Source organism: Sarcophilus harrisii, chromosome 1 (assembly GCF_902635505.1).
Source record: "Sarcophilus harrisii chromosome 1, mSarHar1.11, whole genome shotgun sequence".
Taxonomy (NCBI): domain Eukaryota; kingdom Metazoa; phylum Chordata; class Mammalia; order Dasyuromorphia; family Dasyuridae; genus Sarcophilus; species Sarcophilus harrisii.
This window is the reverse complement of record NC_045426.1, coordinates 377,211,101-377,229,683: the sequence shown is the minus strand read 5'-3', so window position 1 is coordinate 377,229,683 and position 18,583 is coordinate 377,211,101.

The window sequence follows — 18,583 nt, the reverse complement described above, 5'->3', positions numbered from 1 at the left end:
ATTTTTCTAAAACTGATATTTTTGCTATAATTTGTTCTTCTAGTTCTGCTTATTTTAATCTCTTTTTTTCATATGTTTTTCTACGTCTTTTTAAAATTCAAATTCATTTTACTTTTAAGTCTGACTTCTCTAATCACATTTCCACATGCATTCTTTCAAAGACTTGACAACACTACTGTCTCCCCTAAGTCTTTTTCCTCCCTCTGGGATAAATAGGTCCAGCTCCTTCAACTGTTTTTCATATGACATATTCTTGATTTCTCTTAACATCCTGGTTGGCTTCCCTTTGAACTCCACCATGCAAACAATCCTCTGAAGATTTGGACTCCAGAACTAAACACAATGCTCCAAATGGAATCTGACCAGAATAAAATATACTAAATCTGTCACTTCCCCTATTTTGTCCACTATTACTGTCTAAAAATAAGAATAGCTTTTTTTAATGGGAAGATTTTTTGATTACAAGGTGACATAACAGCACTATTATAAGAATATTCATTTGGTGATAGTGTTCATTAATTGGAAGGGATATAGACTAAAGCAGTGAAATTATAAGTGCTTGATATAGTCCAGGTTTGAGGTGATAGGGGGCTGAATTAGGACATTGACAGTGAAAGGGAAAGTACATATATAAGAGATGGCCTAAAGAATTTTGGCAAGACTTACCAACTAGTTCTGAGTGCTTGAGAAATGAAAACAATCAAAGTTGGCTCTAATGTTTTAAGCATATCTTATAGAAAGAATATCATATTTAAAAAGATCAAGGGGAAGACAGGGATCATTTAAAGAGGAAAACTGATATGTTCTACATATTGTAAAATATCACAAAGAACTGAGACAATGAGTACAATTGAAATCAGAGTATATGTAAAACACATTTTAAATACCCTGTTTATTTATTCTAACTTTTCTAATTCTTTTCATTTTTCTTTCTTTTTTTTCCCATGGGAAAATAAACTGTGTGACTAGGTCTACACAAAGCCAAAGTGGATGTTTCCAGAAGATATTTGAATTATCTAGCCTCCCTTTCTACTTGGGTAAAAAGTATTCAGACAATTAAAAGAAGCACACTGAATATTAAGGTGTAAATCTCAGAGGGTAAAAATTAGCTTCTTGTCCATTCTGTGGATGACTTCAACTTCCTTAGTAAGATGCAGGTACCAAGGATAGAATTAGAAAATGAGTTTTGTTTAGAGGTAGGAAATTAAGCTATCTGATTTCCTTCCAAAGCTCAAATTCTATAATTTAATTTTGATTTTGTAAACAGCATCCTAGGTGGTTGGTGGTGGCATGTGGCATGCAGAGTGTACATGACTAACATAGCAGTCTGTAGCAACCCAGTGATATCTAACTCTCAGTGTCCCTACTTAAAGGATTTTTTTATGAATCATTTTCAAAGACTGATAGTTTTCTGCATTGGCTCCATTCTTTGTTATAGATCTCAGTTACTTTTGATGCTTTGTGATTTTGTGAAATGTTAGAATAAAAACAGTGGACTAAAAACGAATCCAGGAGTCAAAAAGGAAAGACCCCATTTAGATAAACTGTAGAATCTAAGTCATCTCTTCATTACAATTCAAGAGCAAAAGGTCAGTACTTTCTGAACCCCTTGTGAGTGATTCACCCATGCAAAAATTTCTGTGTAAGGCTTCACACCAACAGCAAAAAAAGCTCGTCTTATACCATTAAGCTATTGTGTCTCATTTTTCACCTTCAGAGGTCTTTACATAGATCAGCTAAATTCATACTGCCAGGGCTGCTGGGAAGATGGCGGCTTTACAAATTCTGCCTTTGACAAATTCCTCCCTGGAGAGACATTAAGAATGTTGATGGTAGAAATGCATCTTGCCAAGATCAAAACCCACTCAGGGCATGGAGGCTGACAGGTGGAAGTGGAAGGTGCCCTTTTGGGCTAAGGATATATATTTGTCCCAACTGAAGTTAGCAAATATTTGTCAAGTGTCTCTTATGCTTAGAATATTTGTTATCTCTTTTGTTTGAATACAACTCATTTTCAGTATGGATTATTACATTTAAAATATGTATATACCAAGTGCCTAAGAAAAGTTTGCTTGTTGGGTGAATCTGATTAAGTGAGAAAGATACAAAGTCTAGATAAAATACAGTGTCTGCCTTCATGGAGTATATAATCTAGTAGGGAGATATGACATTCATAAATCACTTCTGTGTATACACACATATAATACATATATGCACATACATACAGGTGCATGGATAAATAGACAAAAATGCTTATCCCTATCATCTATCTAAGTATCTATCTATTTATCTATCATCTTTCAATATGCACATGTAAACTATCCCTATAGCAAACAGGAAGATTTTAACAAAAGTCACACAGATGGGCTAAGATCTATCTTGATAGAGGGTAGACCCAAATTCTATTACAAACGCTTTTGAGTATTTGAGTTTTATAAGTACACTACAATTTCACAAGTCTCCTTTTATGTTAGGGATTTAGACTCAGAAAATACTTTGATATGATGCTCAACCTCTGATCCAGGCAGAAGGCTTTACTTAAACAAACATATGATCAACCTAGAAAATAGAGGCATGAACAGAAATACAATTTATGGATTTTTTTTCTAATTGCTTTTTGCCTGCTGTGGATATTAGTCTGTGGTAGGTTGTTAGTTGTAACATGTATATGGCATCCATTTTAAAGGGGGAAAATGCTGGTAAATGAATCTACTTTTGTTTTTTCCTTCTTGGCAACAACTTATAGACAATGAAACTTAAGTAAGCTTCTGATTTCATTAAAAGTAAGACACTTTTTTGATTTTGGACATGTTTTTGGTGATAATCACTGCCTTAATTTTAAATTGCACGTAAACCTGGGATTTGGGGGAATTTAGCACTAAAGAACCTATGTGACTTTTTAAAGGTCAAATACATTGAAGTGAGATTCTGGTTGGGAAGCTTGGGCCTCTGGAGTTAACAGCTTATTTTCAGACCTTTGGAGCATATCTTTCTACAGAGTAGAGAAGAAATTGGCTACCAGAATCAGCAAGGCATATTTTGCTCTTCATCAGTTCATTTAAATAGAGAAAAGAGATGGATTTTCCAGGGTTAGAATCCAGAATGAGCTAGAAAATGCCCTGCTTATGCAAACCTGTAAGAGAAAGGAAAGCCTTTGAATATGACTGAATAAGAATGAGGGCACACCAACTCAGCAAAGGAAAGACTTGTTACAGTGCTTAGCAATAATGGTCACAGTCTTAATTTCTGACAAACAGGTATAGAATATAATCACAATGTGAGCTCCATAATTAAGGCAAAGGGAGCCGTGACACTTTTATTGTATATTTCAAGTGCTAAATAAGTTCCTTTCTTTAAAATTCTCTTAGAAATTATTCATTGCACAGGCAAGAATAAATCACAGATTGAAACTTCTAATTGTACCTAGTCCCCTTCCAAGAACAACTCTAGGAGAAGGTGACATGTGTTAAATAGAAGAAGTCAAATTCAAAGTAGGATAGTTCTGAGCTATCTTCTGTCTCTTGATCAACTGATATAATCTTACATGAGCCTATATAATAGGAATGGATTTTATAATATGGGACTCTCTTTATAGAATCTCCAGGCACATTCTGCAGAATGAATATTAAGGACTTCAATAATGGGATAACTTAAATGGACCCTTTTCTTTAAAAGAAACAAGCAAGCAAGCAAATAAATACATGAACAAACAAACAAATAAATAAATAAATCATTTATGAGGTCAGAGGACTAAAACAAACAAAGAAACAAAACAAAACAATAACCAATCACCATTCGGATTGTTGACGATTTTCACACGATTTGGCTTTACTTAGGCTTTACCAACAAAAACTCAGATGCTTTCCATGCCTCCCTTTGTCCTTTCTCTAGCCTACTTATCACTCAGCCACATGATCACATAACATAAGAATTGGAAGGAAGTCCAGAGATCAGCTGCTTTAAGCAGCCAAGAATTCCTTTGATACTGCTAATGATAAGTGGTCCTATAGGCTCTGTTAATAAACTTCCAGGGAAGGGGAAAAGGAAAGAAAAAGATAATATCAAAGAATCAAAGAAAGATCTGTCTTACTTCCAAGTTGACCTTTGCCCATTCTTATTTGCTTTCTGTGCTGATCAGTAAACTGGTTCTAAATATGTCTTACTATCCTAATATAGCCTACATCTTTCTCTTGTGTTTAAGGACAAAAGGAAAATCTTTGCCAAATATCTTATTAAGTGTATCTTTTCTATTCATTCCAAATGTTTGTGAACTCAAAAGACTGCGGTTTTCTAGAATTTTTCCAGGAATAAAATATGTGTGAAGAATTTTATCCCTCCCCCCCCCTTGAAAATTGGAACAATATGTTTTCTTCTCCACTCTAACAGCTCTTCTTTAATTTTCCACAATCTGACAAATATTAGTGTTGGAAACACAGCAATCACATCTCCCATTTTTTTTCATAACTTACTATAAAGTTTATTTGGGGTGCCAAGATGATAGAGTGAACAGGTCTTTGAACTCTTCTTGGCTTCCCTCAGATCAATACTACATCAAACCTCTGAATGGGTTTTGGAGTGAAAGAACCCACAAATATTTGGAATGTAATAAATTTCCAGCAGAAGATATTTTGGAAGAACTTCAGGAAAGTTCTATCTCAATTGGATGGGGAAGAGATGGGTAGATCAAGAGTAGGGGAGGGGAAGGGATTTGCCACCCAATGAAGATGCAGTGGAGTACAAGGAGATCCAGGGCAAGGAGCCTTTTTGTGCAGAGGAAATCTAGTGGGAAGATCTTAACCAAAATACAACTGCATTTGCTACTCTCTCCTGGTTCAGAAGCCACTGGAGCAACAGATTAGCTGTGAGATCTCCAACACAATTACAAAAGGTAAATAGTGAGCCCCTGATCCTTAGTGTAACAAGTAGGACTTAGCCATGCCCACCCAACAGGCAACATTGGCCCCAGGACAGCTGTAAAGCTGTCATATCTTGTAGAGGAAGTTTAGGACAATCTCTTCTTTGCCCTAAGAGTAGACTTCAAGCTTTAAAAATGAACAAAAAGCAAAAAGTTATCAAACTGTACATACCCTTTGATCCAGCAGTGTTACTACTGGGCATATATCCCAAAGAGATTATAAAGAAGGGAAAGGGACCTGTATGTGCACAAATGTTTGTGGCAGCCCTTTTTGTAGTGGCTAGAAACTGGAAACTGAATGGATGTCCATCAGTTGGAGAATGGCTGAATAAATTGTGGTATATGAATATTATGGAATATTACTGTTCTGTAAGAAATGACCAACAGGATAATTTCAGAAAGGCCTAGAAAGACTTACACGAACCGATGCTGAGTGAAATGAGCAGGACCAGGAGATCATTATATACTTCAACAATAATACTATGATGACCAGTTCTGATGGACCTGGCCATCCTCAGCAACGAGATCAACCAAATCATTTCCAGTGGAGCAATAATGAACTGAACCAGCTACGCCCAGAGAAAGAACTCTGAGAGATGACTAAAAACCATTACATTGAATTCTCAATCCCTATATTTATGCCCACCTGCATTTTTTGATTTCCTTCACAAGCTAATTTTACAATATTTCAGAGTCTGATTATTTTTGTACAGCAAAATAACGTTTTGGTCATGTATACTTATTGTGTATCTAATTTATATTTTAATGTATTTAACATCTACTGGTCATCCTGCCATCTAGGGGAGGAGGTGGGGGGTAAGAGGTGAAAAATTGGAACAAGAGGTTTGGCAATTGTTAATGCTGTAAAGTTACCCATGTATATAACCTGTAAATAAAAGGCTATTAAATAAAAAAAAATGAGCAAAAAGATAAAAAAAAAAGAGCTCTGATAATAGATAGCTTTTATGGAGAGAGGGAAGAACACATCTTAAACCCTGAGGACATTAAAGGTAAAGCATCTCCAAATGAACCCTCAAGGAATGACAAGTTGATTTCCATCTCACAAGACTTTTTTGGAAGAATCCAAAAGGGATCTTAAAAAAAGATTTAGAAGAAAAATGGGTAAAGAAAATGAGAACTTTGGAAAAGGAAATATAGAAATTGTCTGAAGAAAATCACTCCTTAAAAATAGTTTAGGTGAAAGAGAAAAAGAAAGCAACTTCTTGAAAAACATAATTTGTGAAATAGAAAAACAATGAACACAACAACACATTTAAAATTTCAATTGGCCAAATGCTAAAGGAGGTACAAAAATTAACCAAAGAAAATAGTTCACTAAAAATTACAATTGAGCAAGTGCAAGTGACTCCACTTGTTCACTCCACAAGTGACTCCACAAGTGAAATGACTCAATGGGACATCAAGATTCAGTCAAAGAAAAGCAAAAAATGAAAAAAAAAAAACAAAAAACAAAAGAAAATGGAAAATACCTCATTAGAAAAACAGCTGATCTGGAAAATAAATCCAGGAGAGACAATTTAAGAATTATTAGGTTATTTGAAAACCCCAATGAAAAAAAGAGCCTAGACAACATCTATCAAGAAATCATCAAGGGAAAAAAAAAACTGCCTGATATTATAGAATCAGAGAGTAAAATAGTTACTGAAAGAATCCACTGATCACCTCTTATTAGAGACTCCAAAATGAAAACTTCAAGGAATATTGTAGTTAAATTACAGAATTATCAAATCAAGGAGAAAATACTGCAAGCAACCAGAAAGAAAAAAATTCAGAAATTGAGGTGCCACAATCAGGATTACCCAGGACTATAAGCTTTCACTTTAAAGGATCAAAGGGCATGAACTATGATATTGCTGAGGGTGAAGGAAACTGGACTGCAGCCAAGAATCAACTATTCAGCAAAATTAAGCATTATCTTTTCAGGGGAAAAGAATAGACATTCAATGAAATAGGGAATTTTCATTTATTTTTGATGAAAAGGCTAGAACTGAACAGAAAATTTGATCTTCAAATACAGAACTTGAGAGAAGCCTAAAAAGGTGAAAGGGGAAGGAAAAAACGCCATTTTTAAAAAGGTTTAAGTGTTCATGTCCCTGTATGGTAAGATAATATGTTTAACTCTTGAGAATTGTATCTTTCACAGGGCTATACTTAGAGCATGTCAGTATAATTTAGTTTTACTGTGATGATATGAAAAAAAAAGAAACTAGGAGGAAAGTTTATTTCAGTCTGGTAACTCACTGAACTCCCCTTAGTTATCCTTGGTTTCAATCATTGGTTATTTTATTCTTTTTCATTTATAATTAGTATTTATTGGAAGATAAAATATGAATGTAGTTACATATTCTCTGTACCATCCATTGTCATCATCATATATATATATCTATATCTATATCTATATATTTATATATAGATATAGATATAGATATACATTAAGAAGTGGTACAATCCATCTTCATAACTTGTCCCTTATGTCAAATGCACCTCTTTTCTCAATATAACTAACCTTAATATTTTTCCTAAATTCTAGTTTTATGAATCTGTCAATGATGTTAGATATTCCATAGCTTTCTCAACCTCAACATGACAAAAATGCAATTCATCTTTCTTCAAATTCACTTCTTCCTCCAAAGTTTACTGTTTCTATTCAGGGCATTGCCTTTTCCCTTGTAACCTGATTCATACTTTGTCATCTTTAATTTTTCACCCTCTTTTCCCCTTTCTGATATCCATTCAGCTCAAAAGTTGTGAAGACCGCGTATTTTAAAATCAGCCGGAGTCAGGAATTCAGGTTAGGGGAAAGTCGGCAGTCTTTCTTCTCAGTGAAGAAAGATCGGAGGTGGAAGGGAATTGGCGATAGCAATGTGTGCAGCTGAGTCAAGAAATTAGCTCGACCAGCAACCACACGACCAGCAGCTACAAGTATGGAACCCAGGCCAATCTCTCTCAGCCTCTTTTCCCGTCTCTCTCTCTGCCTCCACCCACCAAAATCGTCATTTCCTATACAACACATCAGGACTTGCACAGAGAGTGGGAAGGGACCATTCTTTATCCAATCATGTATATTAATAGGGTATAGTCCAATTACTATTTAGCCTCATGTGCTTGGGACCTCAGTGCATCAACTCAAACATCAGCCCATTACAAAAAGTTTTATTCATTTATTTAAGCATATATTACCTACTCTTTACTCATATCACTACCACCTTGGTTTAAAACTTTGTTCTCCTTCACCTAGACAGTTGTAAGGGATTCCTGATTTCAGTGCTTCTTTATTCTTGTGTCCAATAACTGTCCATATAGGTACCAAAATAAGCTTCTTAAGGGATACGTATGACCACAAACCTCTCCTCAACAAAAATCTTCATGAGTTCCCTCTTGATCTTATACACATACACACACACACACACACACACACACAGACATGCATACTTCACACACTGACATTAATTGTGCACAATTTTGCTTTAGTTAACTTTTTTAGACTTACCACATATTTTCCCTTCATGTCCTCTTTGTTCCAACCAAATTAAACTTCTACTCCTGTCTTTGTGCATTTACATGTGGCTTGTTCCACTGTGTAGAGAAATTTGCTACCCACCTCTGCATCTCAGAATTCTTATCTTCCTTCATTGCTCAATTCATGTGGTACATTTTGTAAATTTTCCCAATCCCTGCCTTTCCCCCTTCCTAGCCATTAAATGTATACTTTCTCAAATGACCTTGACTCTACGTACTATGCTTTCCCTCCAGCATCACTAATATAATATCAGTTTCTTGAGGGCAGGGGATATTGTTTTTGTCTTTATTTTTCTAGTACCAAGTATAGAATAAATGCTTAAAGATCTCTTGTTGAATTGGATTTATTATTGAATTATTTCACTCTGAATTCCAGTCAGATGCTCTTGGTAAAGGAATGATAAAATAACATTGTGGAAGTTGGTGGAATGGCAAATAAACACTTTTTCATCACTTTTGGCCCTTCATGAGTGGCCATGACATGGTATGACATTACATACATTCTGTATCTTCATCTTCCTGTTTTCTCAGGAGTATTTCTGTGCTCTGTAACTTGTTGGTTAAATTCGTCAGAAAAAGAAAGTAGATAAATAATGTTAATAGGCCTTTTATGAGTATAATCTCTAGAATGTGTTGTTGATCAATATTTCTCCACATATAGGATTAGCTCATCTGAGTTATAATAGAGGTTTGGCTAATGTTGTCTATCCCCATTAGACATATGTCTCCTTTCTGTCTCTTTGCCTTCATTGATAATAATAGAATATCTTTCATTTATTTAAACTTTTTCAAGACCCATGTCATTTCATCTACTTTAGTTAAATCAACCTCCAAGTCATCTTTCTTTTTCATTGAACTCCTTTACATTTAAGTGCATACGTTCTGTATCATGCTATTATGTACCTCATCATATGTTGTGTTGGAATGGTTCTCTACTTATTTTATATGTGTAGGTTTATTTTTCCCAAATGAAATGCAAATTACTTTAACTTTGATACATGTAGAGCACAAGGCCAGTTAAACCCTAGAATAATAGGAATGTTGATAGAGATGAAACAGAAGGAGAAGCCAGAAAACTGACCCTGATCAATACCTCCTAGGGCTTTGGACCAAGCTTGATAATGCTTTAGTGAGTCTCTTAACATTTCATGCTGGCTTTGCCAGTTCCTCTCTATAGGTCTTTGAGACTTTCCCTCTATGTCTCAGTTTCTTTATTTGTTATATGAAAGTAGAAAGAAAATGGTTTCAGTGGAACCACCTAGTTCTCGATTCAGGAATCTCTTATAATACAATTCTTACTTGGACTCAGAGAAAAAGAAAACATGAATAGATCTGGGTTCCAGCCAAGTTCCCACTCCTAAAAAGGGAAGAAAACTTTAGCTGAATATAACCTCTAAACAATACTAGTCCTATGTTTCCTACAAATGAAAATTTAAGGCAAGATCAATTGGAAAATGAAAATGTGCATGGACAGTTTTATCATATGCTTACCCAGAACAGACCTCCCCATTTCCTTAAGCCTGGAACTTTTCTGAAGTCCTTTGCAGATGGATCTCCAAGCTCTGGGGTAAGGTGGTCTTTGATTTTTGGTTCATCCCTAGAAGTTCTATTCTGCCCTTGTCCCCTTAAGAAAATTCCAGATCAAAGATAAATCTGCCACATGAACTGATTTGCTGCACAGCAAGATAATTCTTTTAAGTAGTTTCTATTATAGGAAAATTAATTTCAAGGCACTTCATACAGTTCTAGTAAAATCCTTCCGCTCTGTGGGGGGTCATGAGCAACATTAACTGCACAGCGCTCACTGTGCATGCCTCCTTTTAACTTGATGCAGTGAAGAATTTTTCAAAGTTAGGCTGTTTTTTAAAAATATTTTTTTCCTTCTGTTTGCATGAACACTGAACAGAGAAAACTGTTCTTTGCAGTATTTTCTATAAAACCCCCAAACTCCTTGCCACGTCCTATAGGAGAATCAAAATGATTCTCTAAGGGTAACCTTTGAGGTTTCTGAGGATGTAGTCCCCTAACCTGCATAGTGGAAGGGAAATGTTAGTGCTACTTAAGGGTAACTAGGTAATGAAACATGTACCCAACCATGTACATGCTTGAGTGTGCCAGTGGTTCACAGGAAAAAGGATCCATCAAGACTTCACTTAAGCAGAATTTTATAGGAACCTAGCTCTAAAACTGGAAGTGGCTTTAGAGGCCACTGACAAATGAAGAAATAGTCTTAGAGAGATGAAATGATTAATTCAAATCCATAAAGGAAATAAGGATATCAGAAACTAGATTTGCAATTAGGTTCTCTAATTCAATTCTGTCACGTTTCCACTCTATTATAATGCCTATTTTATTTTATTTTTTTATGATGCCTATTTTATTAAACAAAAGTAGCCATCAAATACTCAACAAGAGATCAAGAAGGGACCAAAAGAACTCTCTTCATAGGGGGAAAATGCTCAGAGCCCCTGCTTCACTTGACTCTTGGGAAAAAGAATTAAGCCTTTACTCAGAATTCATTTACTCTTATTGTTCCTATAATTCTAAAAAAAAAAGGTCAGTCATTTGGTTTTTCAGCTACAGCTAATCAGAAACTGTCAATTAAAAATGGGGAAGGGGTTATTGCTAGAGACAAATAAGAAAAGTGATAAATAGGGTAAAAAAACAACAACAATAAAAAGGCAGATAGAAATCCTTAAAAACTATAGCAAATTGTAGTCATTTGTGGTAGTGGCAAATGGCATAGGTCATGAATATTAGTCCCTAAGGGCAGCACTTTTTTACAACCTCAAACAAGGATGTTTGGTCATAATCAAATAATCAAAACCATGAGATAAAAGAAAAGGTTCAGTGATACTTTAGGACTATGAGGTTGTGCTTGATTCTATGGAGGCAAAGTAATAATTGTTCCAGGGGGAGGTATCACCTCTGATGAGTGGGCTCTGGAGAGACAAGAAAGGTTTAAAATACAGTCAGCATCTGCTGCACTATGTTAATCCTTACAAAATTAATAAAGTATGCTTCTACTGCTGCTAAATTAGCAAGACTACTTGCATAATAAAATATGTTTTACTGTCTGGGTTTTATGGGCCAAACCAACTGGCAGTCTTCATCCTTGTGTTAGATGCTATTTGATAATGTTTCTATGTACCCACTCTAAGGGTGAATATGACATGCGAAAGCTCTTAAGACTCAGTTCAAATACAGTCTTACAGGTGCATATGATATTGACCTGCTTTGGCAGAAGTAGTTAGATGTTCTGTGTTTAGGCTCTTTGATTCTAAGCAAAGGTGAAACTTTCCCCTTAATTAGGGGAAATTTTATATCACTTCAACTCTTTTAGACCCAGTTTTTCCTCCTCTGATAAAGAAGAGGCTTGACTGATATGGAATTTTCAAAAGGATGTAAAGTAAAAAAGGAAGGAGTCCTAGATTTGATATCTGAGGACCTGAGTTAAAATTCCATCTTGGGATAACCTGTCTGTAGTAAAATGATAATTTCTTTTAGCCCTTAATTTGTAATACTACAAATCCTCCCAGCTCTAGAATATTTTATATGATTTTGAAGGATGCCAAAGAGGGATATTTTGTTGTAGTTCAGTAATGTCCAGCTTTTTTTGACCCCATTTTGGGATTTTCTTGACAAAGATATTAGAGTAGTTTCTATTTCTTTCTCCCGCTTATTTGATAGTTGAAGAACTGAGGCAAATAGGTTAAATGACTTGTCCAGAGTCACAGAACTGGTAAGTTTTTGAACATGTGAAGATCTAGTCTTCCTGATTCTAAGCAAAGTGCTCTATTCATAATATCACCTAGATGTCCCTTCAGAGGAATATTATATGAACAAAATGAAGGTTGGAGGAGTCTTGTATTAAACTGCTCTGTTATCTCTGATAAGTTGTTTCCTCCCAAGTAATTGATTCAGAAGAAATGTTTCATCTTGTTTGTAGATTTTGATTTCTGATTATACTTTTCAGTTGGTCCTACCACTTGCAAATGTAGGTGCTATAGTGTCATTTTTTGGGGTCAAATTATGATGATTTGATATTTTTCCCAAGTCCTCAAGGAATAGGACAAACTTTTAAGTGTAATGGGCTGAGGTTTGAGCTGATGCACTGAGGTCCCAAGTACATGAGGCTAGATAGTAATTGGGCTATACTCTATTAATATACATGATTGGATTAAGAATGGTCCCTGCCCACTCTCCTTGCAAGTCCTGATGTGTTGTATAGGAAATGACGATTTTGGTGGGTGGAGGCAGAGAGAGAGGGAGCAAGACAAGTGGGGAGAGATTGGGCTGAGTTCGAGACTCCGAGCTGCTGGTTGTGTGGCTGCTGGTCGAGCTAGCTTCTTGACTCAGCTGCACACATTGCTATCGCCGATTCTCTTCCACCTCCAATCCTTCTTCACTGAGAATAAAGACTGACGATTTTCCCCTAACCTGAATTCCTGTCTCGTGCTGATCTTAAAATACACGATCTTAACATTTGGCGCCCAACGGTGGGAACCAAGGACTGAAGAAGTCTCCGGTGACCAGGAACTTGGGTGAGTATTGTTAATAGACAAATAAGGAACTTATTTTCTTAAAAACTAAACCAGTAATCTTTTTTTTTTGGCTAAAATGGGACAAAGGCTAGCTAAAGACTCTCCATCCCCGCCCCCAACCCCACCCAAGAGTGGTGCTATGGAAATACATGGGTTACTTATAACTTGGGAACAGATAGCAAGATTTGTGGGTATATTAAACTGCATCTCCCCTTGGATCGTAGAGGAGGAGCAGATCTCTCGAGATAACTGGTCCCGGGTTGGACAAGAGATGTTCATACATTTCAGAGAATATGGTCCTCATTCAATTCCCATGGAGGCATTTTATTTATACAATGTATTTCAGTTAGCACTAAGAATCCCTAGAAGAAAGAAAAAGCCCTTGACTCCTTCCACTCCTCCTCAAATTAGCCATGATATTAAGGAAGAAGACAATGAAGAGATTAATGACCATATCCCCACAGGGCATGGAGACTTAAGTGAGCAAGGGTGTGGTGACCTTTCCCCTCAGGAGGCGGCTTCAGCCCCACCCCAGGAGCAAGTGATTGACTCTCCTCCACCAACTCCACCCTCGGGGATGGAGGGAGGAGGGGCAGTGGGGGGGGCAGTGAGGGGACCAACCTTGAGCAGGCTTCAAGAGGGCTTAATGAAGGCCAAAGAAAAGGGTGTGGACATCCGGGAGCTACAACCACTTATGTTTCCTGTAATTTCCCAGTCTAATGCCTCAGGTCAACAAAGTCGAAGATATGCTCCTTTTAATGTAGAAATCATTAAAGATCTTAAAAAGGCCTGCACTAATTATGGGGCTACATCAGCTTATGTTAAGATGCTGTTACAGAATTTGGCTTTCGAAGTCTTGACTCCTGATGACTGGAAATCTATAGCAAGGGTATGCCTAGAACCTGGACAAAATTACATGTGGCTTTCTGAATATAGTGAGCTCTGTAGGATACAAGCCCAACAAAATAGTCAAAATGCTGTTCATGCTGCGATCACCTATGACCTACTACAAGGTATAGGTCCATATGCAGACGTCACAGCACAGGTTAATTATTCAGTAGCAGCATATGAGCAAATTGCTGCTAATGCTATCAAAGCGTGGGATTCGATTCACAATAAAAATGATAAAGGTGAGGCCTTCACAAAAATAATGCAAGGGCCAGATGAGCCCTTTGCTGACTTTGTGGGACGTTTGCAGACTGCTATCACAAGAACTAATGGGGAAAATCCAACAACAGATGTTTTAATAAGGCAACTTGCTAAGGAAAATGCTAATGAGGTGTGCAGAAGGATTATACTAGGACTGCCCAAGGATGCTCCTTTAGAGGAGTTCATAAGACGCTGTGCCACAGTGGGCACAAATGCCTTTTATAGCCAGACTATGATGCAGACTTCCCAAGATCCCAACATGGGTAGACAGGGTCCCTTCCAGCAAGGGACTTCTAGAGAGACACGTCAATGCTTTCAGTGTGGTAAAGTAGGGCATCTGAAAGCTCAATGTTGGTATAGAGGCAGAGTGAGAAAGCAGGGTGGGAGAACAAGACCCAGTATCCCATGTCCAAAATGCAACAGAGGCTTCCATTGGGCCTCAGAATGTAGACAGGTTCAGGGAAGGGATGAGGGGCCCAGCCCCAGGGCCCCAGGCAAAACACTTAGGGGCATGATGGCAGCCAATGGTGCACCCAGAGAGTGCCTAGACGGCCAATACCCCAATATGACCAATCAGCCAAGAAGCCATATGATGGCAGAAAGGGATTACACAATCAATCAGCCAGGAAGCAACCTGATGGAAGAAAGGGATTACAATTAGGGAGAATAGAGTTGTATGCAGCTGAGACAACTGAGATACCCCCTGGAGAGGTGAAATCTGTTCCTCTCCAGCCTATGGATCCCTTGCCTCCAGGCACAGTAGGCTTGACCATTTTACCTCCTGAGAGTACGTACAAAACAGTGTCCATCCACATACTGATGTGGGAAACTGGGGAATGTGTAGATAATATCCCAGTCACCAATACAGGCAGACAATGTGTGACTTATCACCCAGGAGAAATAGTAGCATCAGGTTTACTCATACAGAATCCTAATAAGCAGCCTGGTGGTAGTCACCCAGATTCTGATTCCAGATCACAAAATCCAGCAGTTTACTGGACAGCAGCTGTAACAACTGACCGACCTATGCTCACAATCTATATAAATGGCCTTCCATTGGAAGGATTGGTAGACACTGGTGCAGATCGGACGGTCATTAGAGGTGCCAGCTGGCCCAGTCACTGGCCAAAGATTAAAGCAGACACCTACATGTCTGGTGTAGGAGGATCAATAGCAGCTGAAGTTAGTGCTGCCCCTATGAGATGGACTTTTGAAGGCAAAACAGGAGTTTTTACTCCTTTTATAGTTGAAAAAATCCCCATCAATCTGTGGGAAGAGACGTTTTACAGCAATTAGGGTTAAAATGAGTACTTCGGTTTTTAAGCAGGGCTGCTGTTGAAGGCCTGCCAACACTTTCACCTGTTCCTATCCAATGGAAAACTGATACCCCAGTGTGGATAGAGCAGTGGCCCTTAAGTAAAGATAAAATTCAGGCCTTATTAGATATAGTACAGGAACAGCTTGACCAAGGACACTTAAAACCTTCTCTAAGTCCTTGGAATTCTCAGTGTTTGTTGTAAAAAGAAATCTGGAAAATGGAGGATGTTAACAGATTTAAGAAAAGTGAATCAACAGATGGAAACTATGGGAACTCTTCAGCCTGACTTCCATCTCCTACTCAGTTGCCTAGAGAATGGCCTCTTTGGGTCATAGATATTAAGGATTGTTTCTATTCTATCCCTCTGGATAAGGAGGATATGAAAAGATTTGCCTTTTCAGTGCCCAGCGTTAACTTAGCTGAGCCTTATAAAAGATATGAATGGACAGTTTTGCCACAGGGAATGAAAAACAGCCCTACTATGTGTCAAATGTATGTTGCTGCTGCTTTTGCTCAGTAAGAAAAGCATTCCCAAAAGTTATGCTATTACATTACATGGATGACATTTTGGGATGTGCACCTGAGGAACAAATGTTAGAGGCATGTCTATAAAAGACCATAGAAACACTAAGGAATTACAAATTATACATAGCACCAGAAAAAATTCAAAGACATGCTCCTTTTCAATATTTAGGATATGAAGTATACCCTAAGGTGCTTACAGTTCAAAACTCTCCTTAAGAACAGAAAAGCTAAACACATTGAATGATTTTCAGAAATTGATAGGAGATATCCAATGGATGCGACCAGTGTTAGGCTTGACTACCTATCAGTTACAACTGTTATATGACATTTTAAGGGAGACAGTGCTTTAAATTCACCACGCCAGCTTACAAAAGAAGCTCAAGAGGCTTTGAGAGAAGTTGAACTGGCTTTATCCAATGTGGTTGAAAGAGTCACTCAAAAACCCTTGGAGATATCAGTTTTTGCTACACAAGAGGCACCCACAGCAGTCCTTCATCAAGGACACAGTGTGATAGAGTGGGTGAACCTCCCAGCACAACCAGATCAAAGCCTTACACCCTACCCAGTGCTTGTGGCTAGAATTTTATTAAAGGCCACTAAGCGAGCAGTACAATTATCTGGGACAAGACCTGATAAGATATACACCTTTTATACCAATACACAAATTAATGTGTGTTGTGAGACCATCCCAGAGTGGCAAATTTTATTAGCCATGGCTCCAAATTTTTTACATGGGTCTCCATTAAAGATAACTAGACTATTACATAATTGACGATGGACTCTTGAAGAAAAAGTTTCTAAAGTTCCTCTTCAAGGACCAACAATCTTCACGGATGCATCCAAACATAATATTTGTGCTGTGTACTCTCATGATCTAACTATAAAGAGAGTAGTCAGAACTCCTTTTCAGTCCACTCAGCAGAATGAATTGTACGCGATCATTCTAGCTCTTACTTATTATCCAGGAGACATAAATATAATATCTCATTCGGCCTATTCAGTAGGTGTGGTACAAAGAATTGCCACAGCCCAAATAAAATTTGCAGCCTCTAATATAATCAGCTCTTTAAGAAACTTCAAGAGCAAGTGAGAAAGCATCCAGGTAAGATCTATATATTACATGTCCATTCTCATAGTGGACTTCCAGGTCCCATATTTGATGGCAATTCAAAGGCAGATAGCCTTCTAACTATGTTGGTCAATACCCTTTGTTCCAAGAAGCTCAGGCATCTCATTCTAAATATCATCAGGCTGCTCGAGCTTTACGTTTACAATTTGGAATAACAAAAGAGGAAGCTAGGAGCATAGTAAAAGCCTGTACGGCTTGCCTTCCTTTCCACGCTCCTACACTGCCTCCAGGGAAGAACCCTCGTGGTTTGAGACCCAATGAAATCTGGCAAATGGATGTGACCCATTATAAATCTTTTGGTCGTCTGTCTTTCATCCATGTTGTGGTAGACACCTTTTCAGGATTCACTTTTGCAATGCCAGCAGCAAAAGAGACAGCCCGAGTGGTCACTGAATTCCTCATACAAGCATTTGCCATTATGGGTGTGCCACAAGCAATAAAAACAGACAATGGTCCTGCTTATACTTCAAAACATTTTGCACACTTTTGTGCACAGTATAAGATTTTACACACCACGGGCATACCTTTTAATCCTCAAGGACAGGCAATAGTGGAGAGGAGAAACAGAGATATTAAGACACTCCTCCAAAAACAAAAGAAAGGGGGAGCCACAGGTAACCCTAGAGAACTTCTAAATCTAGCTCTTTATACTATTAACTTCTTGATTTTTGACAAAGATGCACTGGCTCCAGCAGACAGGTTTTATAACCCACCGGAAGGTCAGTGTCCAGTGCGAGCAGCTCCACTATCTTTAGATAATCGCCAGGTGATGTGGAGAGACCCAGAAAGTGGTGAATGGAAAGGACCAGATAGGCTAACTGCTTTGGGGAGAGGGTTTGCTTGTATCTCTACAGGTGGAGAAGGAATCAGATGGGTGCCAACGAGCCATATTCGCCTTGTCCATCGCAGAGAGACGGAGCAGACCTTTGAAACAAAGGAGAAGACCCAAGAAATATCGGGTGGTGCTGTTGCTGATTGTGCTCACCATTGAAAGAGCGTGGCAGTTATGGCGTTTGACTCATGGACATCAAAGATTGTTGGACTTCAAAACCCTCAGGAATCATTGGATTCTCTGAGACATAGGACTTGAAAACCCTCAGGAATCATTGGATTCTCTGAGACATAGGACTTGAAAACCCTCAGGAATCATTGGATTCTCTGAGACATAGGACTTGAAAACTCTCAGGAATCATTGGATTCTCTGAGACATAGGACTTGAAAACCCTCAGGAATCATTGGATTCTCTGAGAAATGATAAGACTGTTACAACACTTCAAAATCTGCTGGAATCATTGGATTCCCTAACACATAAAAAGACTTTTGCAGGACTTCAAAAACTCAGGGGGATCATTGGATTCCCTGACATGTGAAACAATGGACAATAGATTGGTTTTGGACTATCTCTTGGCTGCTGAAGAAGGTGTATGTGTGACTGTTGTTTACATACCCACCTTCTAGGACTT